The sequence below is a fragment of the Protopterus annectens genome, chromosome 9.part0, assembly GCF_019279795.1.
Source record: "Protopterus annectens isolate FY-2018-M chromosome 9.part0, PAN1.0, whole genome shotgun sequence".
Lineage (NCBI taxonomy): Eukaryota > Metazoa > Chordata > Ceratodontiformes > Protopteridae > Protopterus > Protopterus annectens.
In genome coordinates this window covers 532461955-532485585 of record NC_056743.1, presented here as the reverse complement: position 1 = coordinate 532485585, position 23631 = coordinate 532461955, and positions in this window count along the sequence as shown.

Genomic DNA, 23631 nt, shown 5'->3' with positions numbered 1-23631 from the left:
CTGACTACATCTCAATAACCAGTCCAAACCTCCCTCTACCCACTTTCTCTACAGCTGAACTACTTACCAATGTTAAACTTAACAACTTTACCACCATAACTGTTTTAGCAATTTATATCCCCCCTGGAGACCATCTTAGCATACTCGAGAACATCCTATCCAACCTCTCACAGACCATCCACAATGAAACCATCATTCTAGGTGATGTAAACATAGATTGGATTACAAATCAAACTCCCCATACTGCCTCCTGTATCAACTTACATGGATTTGAGCAGTTAATCACTTCCCCTACCTATATTAGCAAGTCACACCTGCCATAGTCTCTTCTGGAGTGGATTTTGGTGTCTCACCCCCAAAATTACTACAGTCCTCTCACACTACCAAATTCCTTTAGTGACCACTGCTCTATGACAGTAACTAGACACACTCCCCATTTCACCAGACAGTTCAGATTTATCACTTCCCGCAAAATCTCATCTTTTAGTCCAGACTCTTTCACTGACCAACTCTCTAGAATTAACTGGTCCATTCTCACTACACAACCCTTAGATGAGGCTATTCACTCTTTCAACTCCACCTTTCTAAGTATCCTAAAATCAGTTGCTCCCCTCCATACAATCAGAATCAAAGCTAATACCACTCCTTGGCTGACCAAATCTACTAGAGCCCTGATTTAAAAACGTGACAGGATATGGACATTATGGACTAAAACTAAGACCCCGTCTCTCCTACAGACCTATAAAGAACTTGGGAATCAAATAAAGAAAATTATCAGTAATGACAAGACCATCTTCTATGTAAACCCTCCCACTACCCTAAAATCTGACCCTAAAAAATTCTAGAACACAATCAATCATATACCGCATCCAAGAAACCCTTCCCGTCCCAACCCATGCCCGATTAAAACTTATGAAGAAACTGCCACTGCATTTAACAATCATTTTATTAACTCAGTAACTACCATATGATCTTCCCACTAGAAAAAATACTAATAACTCCACATTCTCAACTTCTCCTCCTTATCCTTCTCTTTTTCCCTTACATCAGTCTCAACTAACTATATTAAACTCTACTCTCTAAACTCAAACCCTGCTCCCCCTCAGCTGATAATCCACCCTCTTACTTCCTACAGATTGCTGCTGAACCCCTAGCCTATCCAGTATCCAACCTGATCAACTGATCTGTCTCTGAATCATATATTCCAGCAGTATGGAAAAACGTTCTATACATTACCTATACATAAAGGAGGTAATTCATCTGATACATCAAACTTAACAGCAATTGCTATACTGTCTCCCCTCTCCAAGATTCTTGAGAAATGCATTCACAGGCAGATAATGGAGTACCTTCTCCAACAGAACCTTCTCACACACACACAACATGGATTTTGTCCTAAACACAGTGCTACAACTACACTAATATCCTTCATCAATATTGTTTCACTGGCCCGTGACAACAACAAACTAGTTTCATGCCTGTTCCTTGACCTGTCCAAAGCCTTTGACACTGTCTCCCATCCCCTGCTCCTAGACAAACTCTGTCATTTAAAATTCTCTTTTAAAATTCTGTCCTACAACCATATCCTGGTTTTCTAGCTATCTCTCTAACCGCCAGCAAGCTGTTAAATGGCACTCTGCTCTACCCCCCAAGTGTCCCAATGGGTGTTCCTCAAGGATCCATACTTGGGCCACTGCTCTTCAATATTTTCACCAACCTACTTTACACTTCCTTTCCCAACTCTACACTTGTACAATATATAGATGATTCAATGGTTATCACCATTGCTGACAATCCATCTGACCTCCACTCTACTTACCCAGGCATCACTCAACACCATAGAGACATGGCTTCATAATAACAAATTAATTCTCAACCCTAAGAAAGCTAAGCTCCTACTCTTCCTCCCAAAAAAACTCATCAATCTCAAAACTACATTTTTCATCCTATCAAGCAATAGCACTATCATTACTGCTGAACCTAGAACTAAACTGCTAGGCGTCATAATAGACGATCAGCTTAAATTTGATCTCCAAGTCACTACCTCTATCAAAAAGACTCACCAGAAACTTGGATTCCTTTACTGTAATAAAAGACATTTAATCAAAACAGCCAGAATAACTCTCTCCCATGCATTTCATCTTCCCACCCTTCTCTGTAGCTGTCAATTATTCACAAATCTTAATACCACACTCATAACTAAACTTGAAACTACCTATAATACGGTTGTGAGATTTGCTGCAAACCAAACTTACAAGTCATACCATTGTCTATCTCTTAAACAAATGGACTGGCTCAAAATCCCTCATTTGCTGCTACTACATCAACTGCAAATTATTCACTTCGTCCTCTATCTACCATCTCTCTGCCCTAGCCTTCTATCTATTATATCTAAATATTCCCCAACCAGGACACTACGTAGCTCAGACCAGGACTTCCTACAGATCTATAAACCCAAAACCAAAACAGGATGTTTACTCTATAACTATAACCCTGCTGCAACTTGGAACCAACTACCCCTAGAAATTAGGTCCCTTGACCAAACCAAGCATTTCAAACTAGCCACTCAGAGATACCTAACAAATAAATGGCCCTGCCACTGCAGTCATCCTCCCTGAAACTACCCAACCTTAGCTTCTGTTCCTCCTCCCTCCATTCTCTTCCACTGTCTAGCTTAATATCCATCTACCCCTCTGTCGCTATGCTTAACCACTTCCTCCCCTTACTACTCCTTCTGTACCTATACTGTATATAACCACTTAGGAGTTATGAACATTGTATTCCTTTCATGACATTGGACCTAAGTTTTTGCATTATGATTTCTGACATTGTACCCAACTGTTTTCTGTATGATTTATTGTAAATGTTATCTATTTGTTTAGCTGCAAATGAAAATGTCTTACTGTTTGTAAGTAAAATGTAAATACTGACTGTGAGTCTTTTCTCCTCGGGTCTCCACTGAAAACGAGGTAAATGCTTAGCTGGACTAACCCAGTTAACAAATGTAAAATAAATACATAATAAATAAAAATTTGTAATCATTAGTCAATTTTATTTTAATACTTATTACTCAGAATTTTATGTTACACCCCAAGTACTTCATGGCTGACTCATCTGCTTAGCTTGTGTACTCCTTCATTTTTTCCCCAGTCACCTTCTTCATAATTACCTAAAATCTTAATAGGTTCATTGGTGAGTACTAGGTTAACAGCCATAGGAGGGCTTTTTATGATTAGCCATGTTTTTCCATTTGTAAGTAATACGATAAATTACTTAGGGGCCTATAGTTGAGTTTAGGTGTCAAATCATTTACTTACACCATTTTTGTTTATTTCATCAAGCTTCCACATCCCCCCCCCATTTTAAACTGCACAGTGGCATGATCATCACTGTATAATAACATTATATGGAAGTTCCTGACTCTTAACACCTTGGTTGAAATGGCATTCCGAATTCCTTCCTTTCTCATAGAATCCCACACCAGTTTGATTATCCTTTCATGCTTGGTCTATATCTATGTGCTCAAAATATCATTCTCTTCCTGAATTCTTCATATTATCCATGACAATAACATTCTTCATGACCTGTCCATGCCTTTATTCTCTCCTCCAGTCTCTCATACTCCTCTTTTGTGGTAGTTTGGGGCTAATGCATCTAATAATCTCGCTAAACTGACAAGATATTTACCTTAGATTATGACCCATTATTTATTAATTTTTAACTGGGAAGCAGGCTTTTCCACAGACCTTTTTTTAACCGTGATTAAGGCCAAATAGCAGCAACAGTATGTTTACATTAACAAAAATAAATAAAAATAAAAAATAATTCCAGTCTCCTTTTACATTTTATTTCCTCCTTTATTTGGGTCAATTTAGTACATCCATCCTTCCTTTCTTTGACCTTCCTGAGCAACCTATAGTTAGGGACCACTTTTTACCCACCTTTTGTTCCTGCTAGAGCACTTTCCTGTAATACCAATGGTCTACTGATTCTTCTAACAAAGATTGGACACCCAGCTTCCTCACAATCCAGCTTGTCAGCTTCAACTCATTGACTAGTAAACTCACCTGAGAAGCATAAATTCTGTCCTTGAGGGATAGCTTGCCCCAACACCTTTTTTCCTTACCTGTTTTGATTTCCTGCCCATAACACATGACAGCTTGTAATGAGCATAATAACATTGGAAGTATCCCATTACATAATGAAAGTACTGCTTCAGAAGTGTAAAATTCACTGAGTTGCTAGCTGATTTTTTTTATAGTGTATTAATGTCTTGTCCACCTTCCCACAATCACTGCCTGCAGCATCACCATATCATCTTACCTTCATTCATTGGCTGTTACCCTGCTATGGTCAGTGTTACATTTTGCTTTGCTTCTGCTGTCTGAATATTCCTCTTAACTTCACTATGACATGTCACCCTTTCTATCTTAAAGAAGCAGTCTTTGAGATATACCTTTTTAATGTAGCTCTGAACACCTCTGTACGTTTTAGACTAAGACTAACATGCCCCTGAATAAAGCTGGTTTCTCTCTGAGGTCTCTGTCTATCAAAATAACAGAGACATATACTATTCTTATCTGTCCATTGTCACTGCCCATCAGTGCAATTCATATTCATTTAAACACACTTGATAGTGTCACAAGGTAGCATTTCTGAGATTGCTGCCTCCAACCATATATACAGGTATCTCTCTCTGCTACAGCTCTGACCCTACTTGGAACAGCACATCCATCCACCCACTTTGATACTTCTTTTGTACATATATACACCACAACATGTATCTTACCCACCTGACTGATCACCTTTGTCACTTCCTCCTATACTTTGCAATGTCAAAGTCCTGAGATCAATTATAGTATAATCTATTTTTGTGTTTCTCCCTTACCAAAACTCTTAATCTTGCAAATAATTCCTACTGTGAAGTACAGGAACCCTCTTTTCTATCTCTGACTATCACCTCCTTCATTTCCTAGCCATCCAATTGCAATCTTGGAATATGCTGTTCCACTATCCCTAACCCACCTCAGTGTCTACTGGTTGACTTGATCCTTATTATTACATACAATCTTTTTCCCAAATCTCTCTGTCTCCCTACAAGCCCTTTCACTTTCTGTCCCTTTTGTCATCTGTTCCTGTCATCTGTCTGAGTGTTCCTCCCTGTCAGTTTCACTCCTGTCCTCCAAGTGGTTTTATTTATATGTAGCCACCTAAGGCTCAGTCTCACCTTCTTCACAGAACTATTTTTGTAATTGTAGTTCCTTCACATTGACTTATAAATTTGTATTTTCTTTTGCATGCCAGCACCTAAAATTGGAGCATTACAAGCCACACGTACTGAATTAGAACATGAACAATGTCCAGTTGATGGGAGATCTACCAGATGCCAGACTCCTCATATCAATGAAGGCACTAAAAGTATAAGAACAACTGAAGCAAGAGTTCAAGACTGTTTGGCAATAAGATATCTGAATTAGTAGTCACATTACTAAATTTTGAGTTAGAAATTGGTGCAGAGTGTAACACTGTATTTAAAGATACCCCTGAAGCACTAAATCTTAAAAGCACAGGAAAAAATTATAACTTTTGCAGAGAACCATGCAAAGACAGTAGATCAGAAGCTGGTAATAAGTAAATTTAAAATAAGAGGTATAAAAATTGTTATTGAAATGATGGCACATAAAGAAGTCATTTAATGTTTGAGAAGCTAGAAGTGGTAAACGAAATTTACAGTGTAAATGGAAGAGTGAATATATTTCTGTACACATTCAAGAACACTGACACATCTGCAGAGGTGTGTAAGATTGTGTGGCTACATTCTCCATAGGATAATAGGTCATTTTTAGGCAGTCGTTCAGCAGACCATTACAAGCCTCACCAAAAACTCTGTTAATGTTACCTTTAGCAGATTTCAAAGTCTCAGAAGCCCCCTTTCAGGGAAAATCTGCATCTGACATATATCTCACCCACCCACCCACAGCCAGATTTCCCAGTCTCTCAAGCTTTCCCTGTCTGGCAAATGGATTACTTCAGAATCTTGCACACACTACATTGTCCGTCATGGTTATTTTATGACATGGAAATCCCTTCTCAGGTCTTTCTCAAACACTTCCAGACCAGCTTTGCCACGTTTCTGTGGTCCTGCAGGATCTATTGGATCAGGGAATCATCCAACCATTTCCAGAATCCCAAGAAGGAACAGTGTTTTATTCCAAGATCTTTCTGCTTCCGAGGAAAGGGGGGCCATGGAGATCTATCCCTGAGCTCTTCTTTCTCAATACCTTTCTAAAGATTCCTTTTTCTTGATCTTTCCCTCTAGACTCTGCTTCCTCTCTTGCTACCACAGGCATTTCTGCTCTTCCTAGACCAAAAGGATGCATATCTTCATTTTCCCAGTCACCGTCTCTTCAGGAAATCTTTGCTTTGATGATTCTTCCTCTCATTTTCAGTTCTTTGTTTTTCTGTGCCCCTAAGGAGATTCACCAAAAGTGAGGCCCTCATCATAGCCATTTGCAGGCTTTTGGAGGATACATATATTTCCAGTCTGGATGAACTGCTTCTTCAGGATCCCTCCCAATCCAGATTTGTTTAGGCTCTACACTTCACCATGTTCCTTCTACACAGTCTGGGATTCACCATTAATCTAAAGAAGTAATTTCTGACTCCTTCTGAAAACCACATTTTTTCTTAGTTACAGAATCTAAACCCTCCCAGTGTTGGTCTCTCTTCCTTCTCCTAAGACTCTGTCTCTGACAACCTAGTTTCCAGTCTCTGCTTCCTCTTTCCCTTATTCCTGCAAGGGAATTTCTCAGAGCCTTGGGGTTCATGGCATCTACCATTCCCATGTTTCCCTTTGCTAAGCTTCATATGAGGAAGCTTCAGTGGTACTTAAAGGCTGTTTAGCTCAAGCATTGCCACCTACTGGATATTCTGGTTCCTCTGCTGCCTTATCTCAATCTCAAGTTTTATTGGTGGATTCAGCAGATTATTGCTCAATCCAGTACTGCCTTTTAAGAATCTTAACCCTACTCAAGAGCTGTTCACAGACACTTCTGATCAGGGTTGGAGAGCCTCATTAGACCACATCAACATAAAAGAAGTGGAGGGTGCTCATCTTTGCTCTTCAGACCTTCCATTCTCCGTAGTCCCCAGGCCCTCTAAAAATCTTTACAGACAAGACCACAGTTATGTAGTACATCAACAAATGGGGGAACAAAGTTTTATATTCTTTGCAGATTTGTTCTTCAGGTCTGTGACTTTGCTATCCACCATCACATAACCCTTGTGGCAGTCTATATCCCTTCAGAAGACATCCTTATGTCATACTCTCTAAAGTGGATCTTTTTGCTTCCCCTCTGAACATTCAACTTCCTCAGTTCTGTTCCATAGTCTCAAGTCCTATAAATTGGAAAGTAGACTCATGTCCTTTTCTTGGAAGGGAATGTTTCGGGTCTATATCACAACATCGACCTCCATAAGGTCGAACTTGGAAGTTTGAAATGTGATATGATCAAAAGCTCAGAACAGTGGAAATCGCTGTTCCAAGAAACACATACACAACACATGCACACTACAAACCATTTCTAATGTGGGGGGCTTTGCCCCCACACACCCACCCACCCACCGACTTCTTTCCCTGGGAAAGAAGTCAATGTTCCGCGGCTTCGATATTTTCAGCTTTCGATCTACCAAGTTCGACCTTATGGCGTTCGATGTTTTGGACGTTCGATGTTCCGTTATAGACCCGAATGTATCTATAAGCCCTCCTGATCTGCCCTCTCATAGGCTGCTGGCCCTGCACATTGGCGTATACCCGTACTGATCCAGTGCTGTGTTATACGATCTGAGTAAGTGTTATATTATCACTTCTAGGTCGGAATTGTATATTATCTACCTCGTGGTTGTGTTTTGAGATCTGACCAAATATTGCTGCAATCCCTGCTACTTGGGCCTCTCACCACTGTATTGAATATCCTACCCTAGAAATATCTTCAAGGATCCCTGCTACATCCTCTTTTTTAAGAAAGATCACCAAAGAGAACAATCAAACCTTGAACTGCTCAACTTCCATTCAGTTCTGTTGAGTGTATGTATCTGAACTGTAACTGTTTGCAGCAGTATTGCCCCAGTACAGAGCTCAGCCACGTGTTCTCTAAGCAGCCTGTTTCCAGCTAGAATCCCTTTCTCCACGTTGCCCCCCCCATTTCTGTTCATTCCTTTTTTCTGCTATTCTCTGGTTCCATCATAGTGATGTTGTAAGGTTTTGCCACTAGGTGGCAGTGCTATCCCTCTTTTCTCATTTCAGCTACTAAACCCACCTAACTACCCTTTCTCCTGTGTATTCCTCGCACTTAGCCCTACTAGACTACGTACACTACAAAAGTTAGGTTTCTCTCTGAAATCTTCTTTGTTTCACCCCAGTTTAACCTAGACTTTTGCAATAATTAAATAATTAAACTTCTATCCAGCTGATATTCCATCATGTATAGTATCCCATAGTAAACCCTTTAGTGGCTCACAATATATCTTACTCCAAGTCTTTTTCAGTACCCTTTTCACCACCTTTCTCTAACTACTCTTACTTCTCTTTACCCTTATCTTATGCCTAACACTCAATTTCTTTACATTGACTGACTGACCTTTTTTCCCTTACCTTGACCTGTATCTCCTTGGCCCGATTATTCTATCAACTCCCTCTCTTTTCTGACCCCTCCCCTTCCTCTCCCACTACCTTTCCACCTACTTTCCTATCTGTTCCTCACACCTCCCCTACTTCTAACCCATCTTCCACCCCTTAATCCATATAGTGACACTGGCTTCTGCGGCGCCATTTTTAAATTCCTCCACAAGCCCTCCTGACCTGCCCTCCCATAGGCTGCTGGCCCTGCACGTTGGCGGATACCCGTACTAGTGCAGTGCTGTGTTATACGATCTGAGTAATTGTTATATTATCACTTATAGGTCGGAATTGTATATTATCCACCTCGTGGTTGTGTTATGAGATCTGAGTAAGTTTAATACTTTCATTTCTAATGCAGAATTGAATATTATTCCACTTTGAGGTTATGTATGTACATAATGTTAATAGCATCTCACACTATTGTACTAGATTGCCGTATGGAAGATTGCAGTCACAGCTTCGGTTTGTTTGTCTGAGTAGGCTTGGTAAATGCAAAAAAGTCACAACGCAATTTTTTATTGGAATATATCCTCTGCACTAGCGTTTGAAATCCAGTAGTCACAGATCCTGTTTGGTTGGCTAGACATCAGCTAGATATAGCGCTTTCAACTTTCAGGGTTACAGTAATTGTTATTAATTTTGTGACTTACAATTCCTAGCTTAATAATTTTGTTACCACTATCTGATTAACTGTAAATGATACCTTGTAGGCATAGCTTCTGTTTGTCAGGATAGTTTTCTGTCTCCCATTACATCTAAACGTTATAAAACCACCATAATATTTTGGAATAAATCCCCAGTCTAGTAGCGTTTTAGAAGCTTGCTGCAGTCACAGCTTCTGTTCTTTCATTTTTTGGGGTAGTTTCTGATTGTCAACAAGTATCAACGCTATAGTGCCACTACTGCATTTCATATTAAATCCCTTTGTAGTGCAGCTTGGAAGCTTGCACTCACAGCTTCCATTTGTTGGGCTAGACTCCAGTTATTCCTTGTGGTTTCAGCGTTGTTCTTAGTACTATTTTCCTGTAGCTATTTGTGCACTAATGCAATTCAAACAGCTTTTTGCTATTTAATGTAATGAATTAATGTCATTCAAACAGCTTTTTGCTATTCAACACTCTGTTACTGGCAGCCTGATACCAGAAGTGATGCTACAACTGCAATGTATGTTTTTTTTTACTGCCAATTGCATTTTAATATCTTTGTGTAATATTGTAAGTGCCACATTGTTCTGTTTCACCTCCAGTGTCTTCCCCTTTCACTCTCCTCCCTCCTAACCCATGCACCACTTATACGCACGCAAATCAAGGGAACTGCAACACATTTAAATAGCTAACCTACCTGCAGTATATCTTCTGTCCCACTAAATCTGTAACTAAACAGTAACCATTTTCTTTATCGTATACTTCATTACAGCCAAATATTGCTGCGATCCCTGCTACTTGGGCCTCTCACCACTGTATTAAACATCCTTCCCTGGAAATAGCTTCAAGGATCCCTGCTACATCCTCTTTTTTAAGAAAGATCGCCAAAGAGAACAATCAAACCTTGAACTGCTCAACCTCTATTCAGTACTGTTGAGTGTATGTATCTGAACTGTAACTGTTTGCAGCAGTATTGCCCCAGTACAGAGCTCAGCCACGTGTTCTCTAAGCAGCCTGTTTCCAGCTAGAATCCCTTTCTCCACGTCCCCCTCCCCATTTCTGTTCATTCCTTTCTTCTGCTATTCTCTGGTTCCACCATAGTGACATTGTAAGGTTTTGCCACTAGGTTGCAGTGCTATCCCTCTTTTCTCATTTTAGCTACCAAACCCACCTAACTACCGTTTCTCCCGTGTATTCCTCACACTTAGCCCTACTAGACTAGATACACTACAAAAGTTAGATTTCTCTCTGAAATCTTCTTTGTTTCACCCTAGTGTAACCTAGACTTTTGCAATAATTAAACTTCTATCTAGCTGATATTCCATCACATATAGTATCCCATAGTAAACCCTTTAGTGGCTCACAATATATCTTACTCTAAGTCTTTTCAGTACCCTTTTCTACACCTTTCTCTAACTACTCTTACTTCTCTTTACCCTTATCTTATGCCCAACACTCAATTTCTTCACATTGACTCATTGTTCTTTTTTCCTTACCTTGACCTCTATCTCCTCGGCCCGGCTCTTTCCCACTCCATTCACCCTGCGGACTCACTCCGCTCCCCTACCCCCATTCCCACCTACCCCAGTGCAGTTAAACTTATACCTGCCAAACCCCTCCAATCAGAGACAACACACCCATTCCGCCAGTCAGATGACACCAACAATTTCCCACTCAAATAAACTACAACACACCCTTATCTCACACTCCCTCCAATTGCACCTTTGTCTTAGGTTTAACACACCCCTCCCCTCCTATCACTAAAAGTTGCATAAAATAGGAACAACTAAAACACACAATGTCCTTCCTACATCCAAAAGTAGCACTCCACATAGTAACTATGCTTCTGCTTCTCTCATTTTCCATACTCACATCCTACCACACACAACTAGAAGATTTCACCAGCTCAACTCGGGGTCAAACCAACACTATAATCAATTCACTAAGACTAAAACATTTCCCACTATCTCCACATGACCTTGCCCCAACCCATCGATATTCCTACATAAATAATAAAACAATCAATAAAATTTTCCCCTACTCATCCCAAAAACAAAATAAAATACTACATAAACTACTTAAGCTCTACCTAATTCTAACCCAAAAACTCACTTGCTCCGGTGATACACATCCTAACAAAGGACCCACCTGTTCTCCCCATACAAACCTCAACCAATCAAATCCTCTCAACAATAGGACAAACCACTCTCTTCTATTCTTAAACACAAATGTTAGAAGTATACTTAGCAAAGTTCAAAACCTCCATGCCCTATTGGCCTTTTATAAACCAGATTTAGCCATACTAACAGTAACCTGGCTTAAACCAGAACATCATGATAATGAAATTACACCCCCTGGCTATAATATTATACAGAAGGATAGAACAGGAAAAAAAGGAGGAGGTGTAGCCATAATGTATCAAAATCATCTCATATTGGAACAAGTTAGCTACTACCCTCTAGAACTTAATGTTACTGAACTCGTTATTGCTAAATGAAAAATAAATTCTAACAAACGTATAGTTGTAGCAGGTGTCTACATCCCACCAGGAAACAACATTGCCACCATGGAGAACCTTTTATCCTGGATGGCTATCTCCCACCCACAAGAGACCATACTCCTAGGAGATTTTAACATAGACTGGACCGACTGTACCAAATACAACCCCTCTACCCATATTAATCTTTATGGATTTACACAAATCATAGACACCCCAACTAGAATCGACAAAAAATCTAATCGTCATTCCATCTTAGACTCAATACTTCTGTCTGACCCCTCCTTCACACACCAATCATGCTGCCTACCAGACAGCTTGAGTGACCAGCAACCAACATATCTTATTAGTAATAAATCCCACCATTCTAGCCAGTCCACCCTTAGAATAGTTCATAACAAAAAGAACTTCAAAGCTAAGGACCTAAACAATGAACTCAAACACTGTAATTCCCCCCCCAAAAAAAACATCTACCCCTTGATGAAGCTGTAGATTACTTTAACTCCAACTTTCTCAATGTCCTGAGCCATTATGCACCAGCCCGAACTATCAGACTTAAAACAAACTATGCCCCCTGGTTAAAAAAAGAGACTAAAGCCTTAATGAAAGATAGAGACAGAGCCTGGGCTCAATATCATCAACTGAGAACCACTACCTCAAAACAAAACTAATCTGCACTCTGTAATAAGACCAAACAACTCATTAAACTTGATAAAGCCAAATACTACAAAACCTTACAAGAAAGACACACTAATAACCCTCAGAAATTCTTGGCCTCTATAAATAAATTACTGCATCCAGGTTAAAACCAGCACTCCCACATCTATATTACCAACCAACAATGAGGATACCCCAACACAATTCAATAAATTCTTTACTGAAACAGTACAAGCTCTCTCTTATACCCTAAATAGTACCACCAACCCCATCCTTTCTCTAACCCCCACTACCCCTACTAAAAAACAGTCTCTGTCTAGCTTCTCCTTGTCTCCAGCACCCACTCAACTTATTACTAAACTCCTCAAAAAATTAAAACCTACCACACTATCTGGTGACAAACTCCAAGCTGATTTCCTTCAACTATCAGCTGAAACCATATCCTACCCTGTATCTATCCTCATAAACAGATCCATATCTGAATGTAAAGTACCTAACCTGTGGAAAATATCTCATATTATTCCACTCCACAAAGGTGGCAACTCCCTTGAACTAACCAGCTACTGCCCAATTACAATTTTATCACCTTTATCAAAAATTTTAGAAAGGGTAGTACATTCCCAGCTAATGCAATACCGCCTAAAAAATAGCCTTATATCAACATCCCAACACGGTTTTTGGTCTTTCCATAGTACCACAACAGTCCTACTGCTTTATACCAATATAGTCAATTCCCACAGAAACAAAGGCATTTTTGTATCTTCTGTATTCTTAAACTTATCTAAAGCCTTTGATATGGTTAACCACAACATACTTCTCAAAACTCTGTCTACCCTCAACATAAACTCCGCCACCATATCATGGTTTAATAACTATCTATCTGGCCGATAACAAGCAGTGCTTTGGCAGGACCAACTATCCCCCCTTCTACCTGTAACTATAGGAGTTCCACAAGGGTCAATACTTGGGCCTCTACTTTTCTCTTTATATACAAATCAGATAGCAGCTTCCTCTCCCTCTGCCTCTGTAGTGCAATATGCAGATGACACCACCATCATATGTTCCACCCCAACCTTAAGCAAACTTCAAACAATAACACAGGATAACTTTACTCTGGCTGAAACATGGTTTTCTAGCATTAAACTTCTACTCAGCCCTAAAAAAGCAAACTTATTCTCTTCAGTCCTGGTAGATCCTCTCCACCAAATGTTGACTTCACCATAAAATCTAGGGATAACACCACTATCACCCGAACAACACACACCAAACTCCTAGGAGTAGCAATTGACAACAGTCTCAAATTTGACATACACATAGCACAAACAATCAAAAAAGTAAACAAAAAACTGGGTCTCCTGTATAGGAGCAGGCAATTCACGACCAGCTATACCAAAGCCGCTGTCGCAAGAACTCACCTGTTATCCACCCTACTGTACGCCACCCCAATCCTGACTAATCTTCGCCAAAGTGAACAAAACAAAATGGCATTTGCTATAACAAGATTGCTAAGTTTGCCACTGGTGCCTCATATAGATCCCATCACTGTCTCACTCTTAAACAGCTCAACTGGCTTGAGGTGCCCCAACTACTACTAATTACACAACTCTTCATAGCCCATAAACTGTACTACCACCCTGATAAAACTCCAGTGCCACAGGAGCTAATACAGTCCTACACCACCACCCGTACCTTAAGATCTACAGAACAAAATCTCATAACTGTCGTCAAACACAAGAATGAAGCAGGCAAGGCTCTCTTTGCTTGTACAATAGCTAAATTTTGGAACTCACTCCCAAAGCACATAACTTCTACCAGCTCTGTCTCACTATTCAAGAAACTACTTAACACCCACTACTCTACCAATTGGCTGTGCCCTTGTGACCCCCCCAGATTAACTCACTTTCCTTTCAGTACTGCTATGATTCTACAGAACCTTCACCACTTATCTATTAACTACTTCATTCTTATCAAACAAGGTTTTTAAATTACTTATTTTTCCAAACAATGTTATTCAGAAGGTTTTTTGTTATACTTCACCTATGTAAAAATGTTAAATATGTTCCAATATGATTGTATGGGAATGTATTACTGGTTTTGTTTGTTTTATATGTGGAGCTTTTCTCCCCGGGCCTCCGCTGAAAATGGACCTGCATCCAGTCGGACTTTCCCAGTCATCAAATGTAAAATAATGTAAAATAAATAAAATATATGCCTCCCTCCTCTGCTTCCCAAGGCCCTACACAAGACCATGAAGGACTCCCCTAGAAACTTAGTGGTAACTCCATTTTGGCTCTGACAGTACTGGTTCTCTCTTTTATTTCACTTGACCAAGAGCAGTCATCACAAGTTACGTCACCAGATAGATCTTCTCACACAAGACAAGGGGTCTCCCATTCACCCTCACTTGCCCATACTTCAGCTGACACTTTTTGTGATAGGGGTTTGATGACTTATGCACCACTTTTCTGAAGATGTACTTAGGGTTTTGCAGCAGGCCAGTAAACCCACTACCAGAAAATCCTGTGTTTGGGGGGGGGGGGGCTTTGCTTCCTTCTTAATTTGTGTGAACTCCTCCAGACTGGCTGTGCATATTGTTTGCTTGAAGCTTACTTATCAGGAATCTCTGCCTGTCTGCCCTTGAACTCACCAATGGCCTCTCATGTTGAGAGCAAGCAATTCCTTGAAGATATCCTTCATATCAGGCCCTCACAAAAACCTATTCCTCCTTCTTGGGACCTTAATTTTGTCCTTGACCTTGAAAATCTGACTCAAGTTCCTTTTGAACCTGCTCATTCTTCCTCCTTGCAGCATTTCACCTGACAAATTGTTTTGTTGGTGGTTCTTACTTCAGCCAAGAGAGAGTTTCAGAACTTCAGGCTTAATTAGAGGTCATCCCTGTTTGAGTTTTTAGTGAGACATGGTGTCTGTGCATAATAATATTTCTTTTATGCCCAAGGTGGTCAATGAGTTGTCCCTTAGTAGGACTTTCGAGTCACATTTTTTTCTTCTTCACAGTCTGCTAGTGAGATGATTTTCTGCAGCTTGGATTTACATAGACAGCTTAGGTTCTATTAGGATAAAACGGCTATCTGCAAATCTGAGCAGCTTTGTGATTCTCTTCATATCAGTATATTGGGTTTGGTGGTTTCTAAGCACCCCTCTCTTCCTGGATTTCTAAGGCCTTTTTTTGTTGTTGTTGTTACGTTCATGGTAAACAGATTTCTGGATCAGTTTCAGATAATTCTATGAGACCAGTGGCCTCCTTTGGAGCTTTCTTCAAGGGTCCTGGATACTAGATGCATCCTAGAGGCTGCTACTTGGTCCTGTGACCACACATTTACTAAACATTATAAACTGGATGTCATTTCTAGAGCCTAGGCAGGATTTGTCTGGGCTATTCTTCATGGGTTTGTGGAGGGTTGCCATGTGCCTTTCTGCCAGTGATAAGTAAGGATATAGTACAGATGTATAAGATCTTACCATAACACTAGTTGTCCTTCTTTTCACTGTTGCAGTAATCAGTCCCTCCTTCCTATCGTCTTTTCTCTATCTCTGTTCAGTTGATAACTCTCTGCTGGCCAAAAGGTCTTTGCCTTTCTTGTCCTGCCTCTCTTCTTCCCCCTGGATGCACATGATACCTGGGTATGCTCTAGTTCTCCTGGGGCACTTCAGTTCTGAGCATTGAATGTTCATACATCACTTTTATGCCCTACCCATGTGCAGGCAGCATACATTTGTTGTCTAACACTGGGAGGATGTAAAGGCTTTGGCATGCATGTCAGTTGTTGAGCTATTCTTGGCACGTGATGAATACTGCAACGCTGAAAAGAAAGAAATCTACTGTTATAAGATCTTACACAACTGTACTTTTTCTGTCAATAACTTCAGCATTAGTACTGCATAATAACACTGTTTTTAGAAATTTGGTAGTGTAATGCACTATTACTTGTATGTGCTGATATTGATTGCTAGATTTCACTAGTGACCTTATAATGCCCAAATGGCACTTCTCTGGTAGGCATGGGAACTGGCCTATATTCATACATAGGATGGGTGCAGTTTTCTAGCACTAGGAATATAAAGCACACATTTTCTTTCTTTTTATTATACCTGACCAGTAAATTGTATTATTGCCTTGGATTGTGACATTATATTTGAGACTGTTTATGCAGTGGAACATTTCTTTGGGGGATATGAAAGAGGAGGACTGTGTAATTGCTTGAAATTATATGTAACAGAAGTATTTAACAACAAAATGAAAAAGAAGATTCAAGTGCAGTTTTGAGCAGAAGTAGAAAGAAAGAGTAAACAAGCATTTGAAGTGTTTATACAAAGAAGTATTGGATATTGTAAAAGAGGTCTATGGACAGTTGGATTAGAATGTAATATTGTGTTAAAGATAGAAAACAATAAAATTATACTTATTCCAATTATGATAAATGATGAAGGAAATAAGGGTGTAGTAAAGTATTGCAGGCAACCCAAAACTTGTTTCTTTTCTGGAAAAGTAGAACATTTGATAAATAATTATGACAAAAAGAAATGTTACATTTTTGGGGAACTGCGTTGTGACACAAAACTGTAAACTGGAATGTTATAAATATAACAAAATTGGGCATTTATGGCTGTATTGTTAGACAGAAAAATAATGAACCATTCCCAACAAAAACCAAGTCATAGCTAGTATAAAAGGGCTGCTGGATAAAGAAATAGATGTAGACTCTTCAAAAACATCCAACAGACCAACCAACAGCAGAGCAGCTATATAAAAAAGAAGTAGTTTATTGAGCGAGTGCTTTCATAGTGTAGACACACTGCTTCATCAGACCTAAAATACAATTAGCAATCCATCAATAAATAGCAGTCAAAAGACAACAGCACCAATCATATTGCCCTATTCATTAAGCAACAAGTCTAAAAGAAACAGTGTGAATGAAAAACAGAAACCATATACATATATATCACTGCTTTATAAGTAAAGCTCAAATCTATAATATGTACATATAAAAAAGCCATTGCTCATAATAAAATATAAAAAATCTGAAAAGGCACATTGCACAATGTGAAAAAAACATATAAAAACTTATAAAAAGCAATACCTCATTTAAACAGTAGTCTGCACTTCAAAAAGTATTTTAGAGGTCCCCTATCATTTAACGTCCTTCCTCTGTCTGCTCTCAACCTAATAATCCACCTACTTAAAGAGGTTTTGGTGGAATTCACAATATCACCCCCTCTATTCCTTGTTAACCCTCTCAACAACAAGGAACCTAAATGTGTGTGATGCATCAGTTTTACACGCATGCTTAGCTAGAGCATTAGTCTGGTCACCCTTCCTAATTATAAGGAGATGTTCCCTAATTCTAAACCTAAGCTTCCTGTTAGTCTTACCAGTGTAGAAGGATGAGCAGGAATTGCAAATAGCTAAATAAACTACATAATGGCTATTGCAATCTGCTCTAACATTAAAAGAAAATTCTGAACCCAAATCAGGGTGTGCAAACTTATTAATGGGATCAATAAACTTACAGTGATTACAGCTGTAACAAGGAAAAGTACCTTTCTTGCCATTTATGAGATTCATTCTGTTACCAATGCTTTGATAACACAGAAATCTCTTCAGCAACTTCTTATTTTTGAAAAGAAAACTGGGTTTATCCTCCACAATAGCACAGTGGCACAGGAAAATAATTTTCTTGGGTGGCAAAAGCCAGGGTACCTTTTTGGCTGGGCTTGTATAGGCCCCAGGGCCGATAGCCTAGTACCTACCTATGAACAATATCCCGTATCTCTTAATCCTGTATCAAAACGGGCTAATACTTTCTAAGAACATCAGTGACTAGATGTACATCAGTCGAACATTGTGTCTGTACCCACACACAGTTCTTGGTCATCTTATTCTTATTGAAACTCTTAGTCACATGTGAAAATCATTGACTAGAAAAGTAAGGTTTATCCACATCTTCTCAACTTGACAGTGTTAAAATACTCTGAGAGGTGGGATCTGTATAGTCCCTCACTAAAAACCTTTTCTTTAGGTTTGCTAACTCTCCCTTAAACACCTCATCCTCAGCAGTCAACCTAGAAGCTCTCAGATTTGACCCTTTACCACATCCCTAAAAATGTGGTTAGGGTGCATACTGCTCCTGTGAAGTAAATGATTTCGATGGCAGTCTTTCTTATACAGTCAGGTAGATAAATAACCATTTACGTTCCTATATATATATATATATATATATATATATATATATATATATATCAAGGAAATTGACCTCCACATTTCAGTACTTTGCTTCAAATCTCAGAAAGCTACAGGTCTTATTGATTTCCTCACAGATAATTTTTAAATCGGTAATACTTCCCTTCCACAATAAAAAATCATCAACAAAACGTCTATAAAAAATTATCTGTTCGCAGCTTTCACCAGATAAAGTATATTTCCTCTCCTAGGTAGCCATGACTAAATTAGCATAGCTGTTTGCACTAGACATGCCCATGGCTACCCCTTCCTTCTGCAAATACAATTTGTGCTCAAACATCATAACATTATTATTCAAAACTAAACTCATAAGATGGCATATTAAATCAATACATGTACAGTCATAAGTTCCATCTCTAACTAATCTCTCAACATCTGTACTCCCAGATCATTTGTTATGGACATAAAAATGGAACATACAGCTAATGTAACCAAAACCAACGTCTCTCTTTGAATTCCACTAACATTCAAAAAAACAAACAAGTCTTGTAAAAACTGTTTCAAATCCCTAAGAATATAAACGCACTTATCAACAATGGGTCTTAGGTTATTTTATATATTTCCTGCCAGAGACTATTGGTCTAAGTGGGGGGACATTAGGATTAGTTTCTTGTGGATCTTAGGCAGACCATTAATAATAGGAACAAGGGGAGTAGGGACTTCAAAATAATTATGCAAGTTCAAATCAATCACATTTTTTCAAAGCAACAGTATAATTCATACCCTAACTTCATCACTAAATCAATCAATGTGAAGTTGTTCTGTCTTGCCATTCATTCTTACTGATGGGGTCGGAGCCGATCCTTCGGCTCTGAGTCTGCGTACTACAAAGCTCAAGTCTTCAAATAGCTCGAGGCCAAGTCCCCATCTCATGATGCACCTAGAGTTACCTCAGATCTAGTTTGCCGCTGCAACAGATTGGAGGTTCTCACTAGTTCGGGCCAGTAAAACCTTATTTTTTCAAATATTTCTTGCTATTATTGATAAATTTAACTATATAGTAGTTTTAGATATTTTGATAAGCTCTTATAGCTTATTAGTGTATTTAGCTAATAGTGTATTTCCCTTTCCCTGGTGTGCTTTAAATTTCCAGTTGGCCTCTTTTTTTTCTTGGCCTAGCTTGAAGAGTGTCCTATCCGTGACCGTTCTGTCACTGTTTCTTGTCTTTATACTTAGTGTGTGCTTAGTTAGTGACCTTTTGTCACAATTTATAAAAAAAAATTTAGATAAAGTTTATTTAATTAGAGTGTATTCAGAATATTTAGATAAGGTTTAATGTGTGTGTTATATAGCAGCTATCTGTATCTTTATAGTATAGTCTGCTTAGCATTTAAAATTGTGTGCTTTAGACAGAGTTTTCTGTCGCATTAATATCTAGATAAATACTTGTGTGTGTGTGTGTGTGTGTGTGTGTGTGTGTGTGTGTGTGTGTGTGTGTGAGACTTAGCCTGAATTTTTCTATAGGTTCTTTATTGTTAGTTACTGTTTATATTTTTTATATTGTTAGTTGACAGTAATCCTGTTTAATTCTCTGTTTGGTACAATATGGCTGACCAAAATAAACATCCCAAGTCAGGTTTTAAAAAGTCCCCCAAATGTATCCAAAAAATGGCTGTCACTGACAGTCATGTCAATTGTTTGTACTGTTTAGGAGCTTTATATTTACTGGATAGCTGCTCCATATGCCATTCTTTCTCCTCCAGAGTCCTCCAAGAGAGAAAGAGGAAACTGATAGACAGAGGCTTGTTGAAACCCTCTTTCCAAGAAGCCTTAAGTGACGAAGATGGATCCAGTAAGTCTTCAAAGTCTTCTAAGACTTCTGAGACAAAAAAAAATCCAAGAAATCTTCAACTTCTGCTCCACAGACATCGGAGCCAACAGTCTTATCTTTTCGGAGCTAGTCCCCAGTCCTGGAACCGGTATCCGAAATACCTAAGTCTCCTCTGTTACAGTCAGTACCACCTTCAGTCCACTCATCAAGGTCCTCTATTAGCCTTTCTAATCTGGATCGTGTGGTGCAGAAGCTGTTACAGGCACCGGCCTTTGCGAAAATCTTATCGACTCCTACCCAAGTGGCTTCGTAGCCGAAGACACTTATGCCAACTACAACTCTTCCTTCTCCGAGCTATACTGGTCCTTAGGAGCCAGAGGAGTCAGACTTGTTGATTGTACAGCCTTCAGAGCTGAAGCCTGCTCCAGTGTCTTTGGCTCCATTCACTCTAATGTCATCTGTGTTCGAGAACTCTAGGAGCCGACACTCACTGGTCGGGTCCGGGGAGGATAGTCAGACCGACTTGTCGGTTCTGACTCTCCCTCATGGGGCTTAGGCTTGGATGAGCTCTGTTCCTACCTCGGGCTTGGAGCCCACTGTCCCAGTGCCAGGGGTATCGACGTTCTCCTCGGATCCGTCAGTCCCTTTGCACTGTAGCAGGGGTGCCTTTTATGCCATGAGGAGAGTTATGTCTCCTAAGATATCCTCGACCTCAGGTCCAGCTTCTTCCTCCCCTAAAGTGCCTGTGTCTGCTTCTACTTCACAGATCCTGGCCAAGCATAGAGACCCAGAGCCTCAGGAAGCTCCATTGGGTGGCCCATGCTCTTCTGAGACCTCACCAGAAGCTCCCACTGATGAGGTTCCCAGGAAGAGAGTTTGTAAGAGGAAACATCTAGACTCCACACAGGAGTCCCTGACATATGATACTGACTTGAATGAATCAGAAGGGTCCCCACGGTCCCCCTCTGAGGAGATATCATTTGCTGAGATACTTGAAATCCTTAGGCAGAGGGATGACTGGCAAGTCCAAAAACCCTACTGAAGATGAGTTGGTTCTCCTGAAGGCTTTTGGGTCTCAGCCCTCCACCTCTTAGGTGTCTCCTCTCTTTGATGAGCTGATGTAGCTGGTCTCACGAAGGGTGTGGGAGTCTCCAGATACCAGGGAGCCTGTCCCTAGGAGGCCTAATAACTTTATATCTGCTCTCCAACATAAATCTTTTTTGACCAAAGGTGTGCCAGTTGATGCCGTGGTGGCGGTGGCAACCGCCAAAAAGGAAATGTCAGAAACTTCCTCTTCTATCCATCCTCCTAACAGCGACTCCAGGAGTATGGATAGATATGGGAAGCACGTGTTTAGTTCAGCTACTTTTGCACTCCGCTTAACTACTTAACCCATTTCACCAGACTACAAAGAGATCTCCTTAAAGAGCTGGGAGATACTCTTCAGGGTACAGTAGCTGCAGGAGCTACAGACAAAGTTGCCTTCTGGCTTGCTACCCTCAACTCCATTAACTCGTCCATGCGCCTTATTTCATATGCAGCTGATGGAATGAGCAGGTCAGCGGGTATAGGAGTTGCTCTTAGGAGGCACTCCTGGATGCATTTGTGTTCCTTCGCAGAGCCCTTCAAGTCCTCCTTTGTGAATACCCCTTTTGATGGCTCATCCCTTTTCAGTCCAAAAGTTAAGGAAACTTTGACCAGGTGTGAGCAGGAGGGAAAGACTCTGCCGTCGGAGTCCATTTTTCCACCCCTACCAGACCCTACCTCAAGGGTCAAAGGGGAGGGGAAAATGTGGTTCCGAAAAGCCTAAGGAGCATTTCAGGACACACATGGAGAACCCCTCTCCACGGGCAGAGGAGGGGGCAATAATGAAAGACACTGCCCTAGTGGCAGAGGGGGTCCGCAAAACCAGGGCAACAGAGATCACTTATTTTGGAAGCCCTGTGAGCGCTCATGAAAGGAGGCCCGACTGTCCTACTCTGGAGGCAGTCAGGGGTCGCTTATCTTTGTACCCAGATGCCTGGCTCAAAATAACAAATGACATCTGGGTACAAAGTATCATTTCCAGAGGATACTTCATTCCTTTCGCCACCCCCCCCCCCCCACTGACAACAAAAATCCCGGACGTTCCACCCAGTTACTGGTTACAAGCAACAGTAGAGGTCCAAACGTTTCTAAGAAAAAGAGTCATCCAACCAGCCCCAGCAGACCAGACAGGATCCGAAACTTACTCAAGATTCTTTTTAGTTCCAAAAAAGACAGGGGACTGGAGACCTATATTGGACCTGAGCAGGCTAAACAAATCTGTCAAGAAAGAGAAGATGTAAAGTTGTCAATCTCGCCTTCATTCTTGCTGGATGGGCTCGGAGCCGAACCTCGGCTCCGACTCGGCCTATACTAAAGCTCGAGAGCTAATTTTACCGGCTCGAGGCAACCCTGTATCCCATGATGCTAGGCGGTAACTACCCAGATCTCGTTTGCCGCTTTCACTAGCTAGGTGCTCTTTTTACTGGCTCACAGGTCAGTGATAAGATTTAAGAAAAGTTCTAGTTTTTCTACTTAGTTTTCCCATTATTTTGTATAAAAAGGCTAGTTTTACTTTTATTACAAATTTTAGTCGAGAATAGTCCTATTTTTTATCCCTTATCCCAGTTATACTCCCCACCCTAGGTTAGGCCTTAGGCCCTTCCATTTTTTCTCAAGTCCCCTCACAGGGATTCTTAGCTGTGTGTGTGTGCCTTTAGTATCCCTGTCTGTTTGAGAGTGTGTGTGTGTGTGTGTGTGTGTGTGTGTGTGTGTGTGTGTGTGTGTGTGTATTCTAACTTTAGAATCTTGTTTTTTCTTTTCGACAGCAATATGTCGAAAGACACTAAGGTCTCAGGCTTCAAGAAGTGTGACTCATGCTGTCAGAAGATGTCGCTGACAGACGGTCACACTTCTTGTGTTTATTGCCTGGGACCCCTGCACCTGCAGGACTCTTGTTCTGTGTGCCATGCATTCAGCCGAAGAGTCCTGCAGGAGCGCAGGAATAAGTTGATCTTGAGGGGCTTGTTAAAGCCCGAAGGTTCCCCGGCTAAGTCCGTGCCGGGGGAAGCCTTCGAAGCCATGCAAACCGTCGGCTCC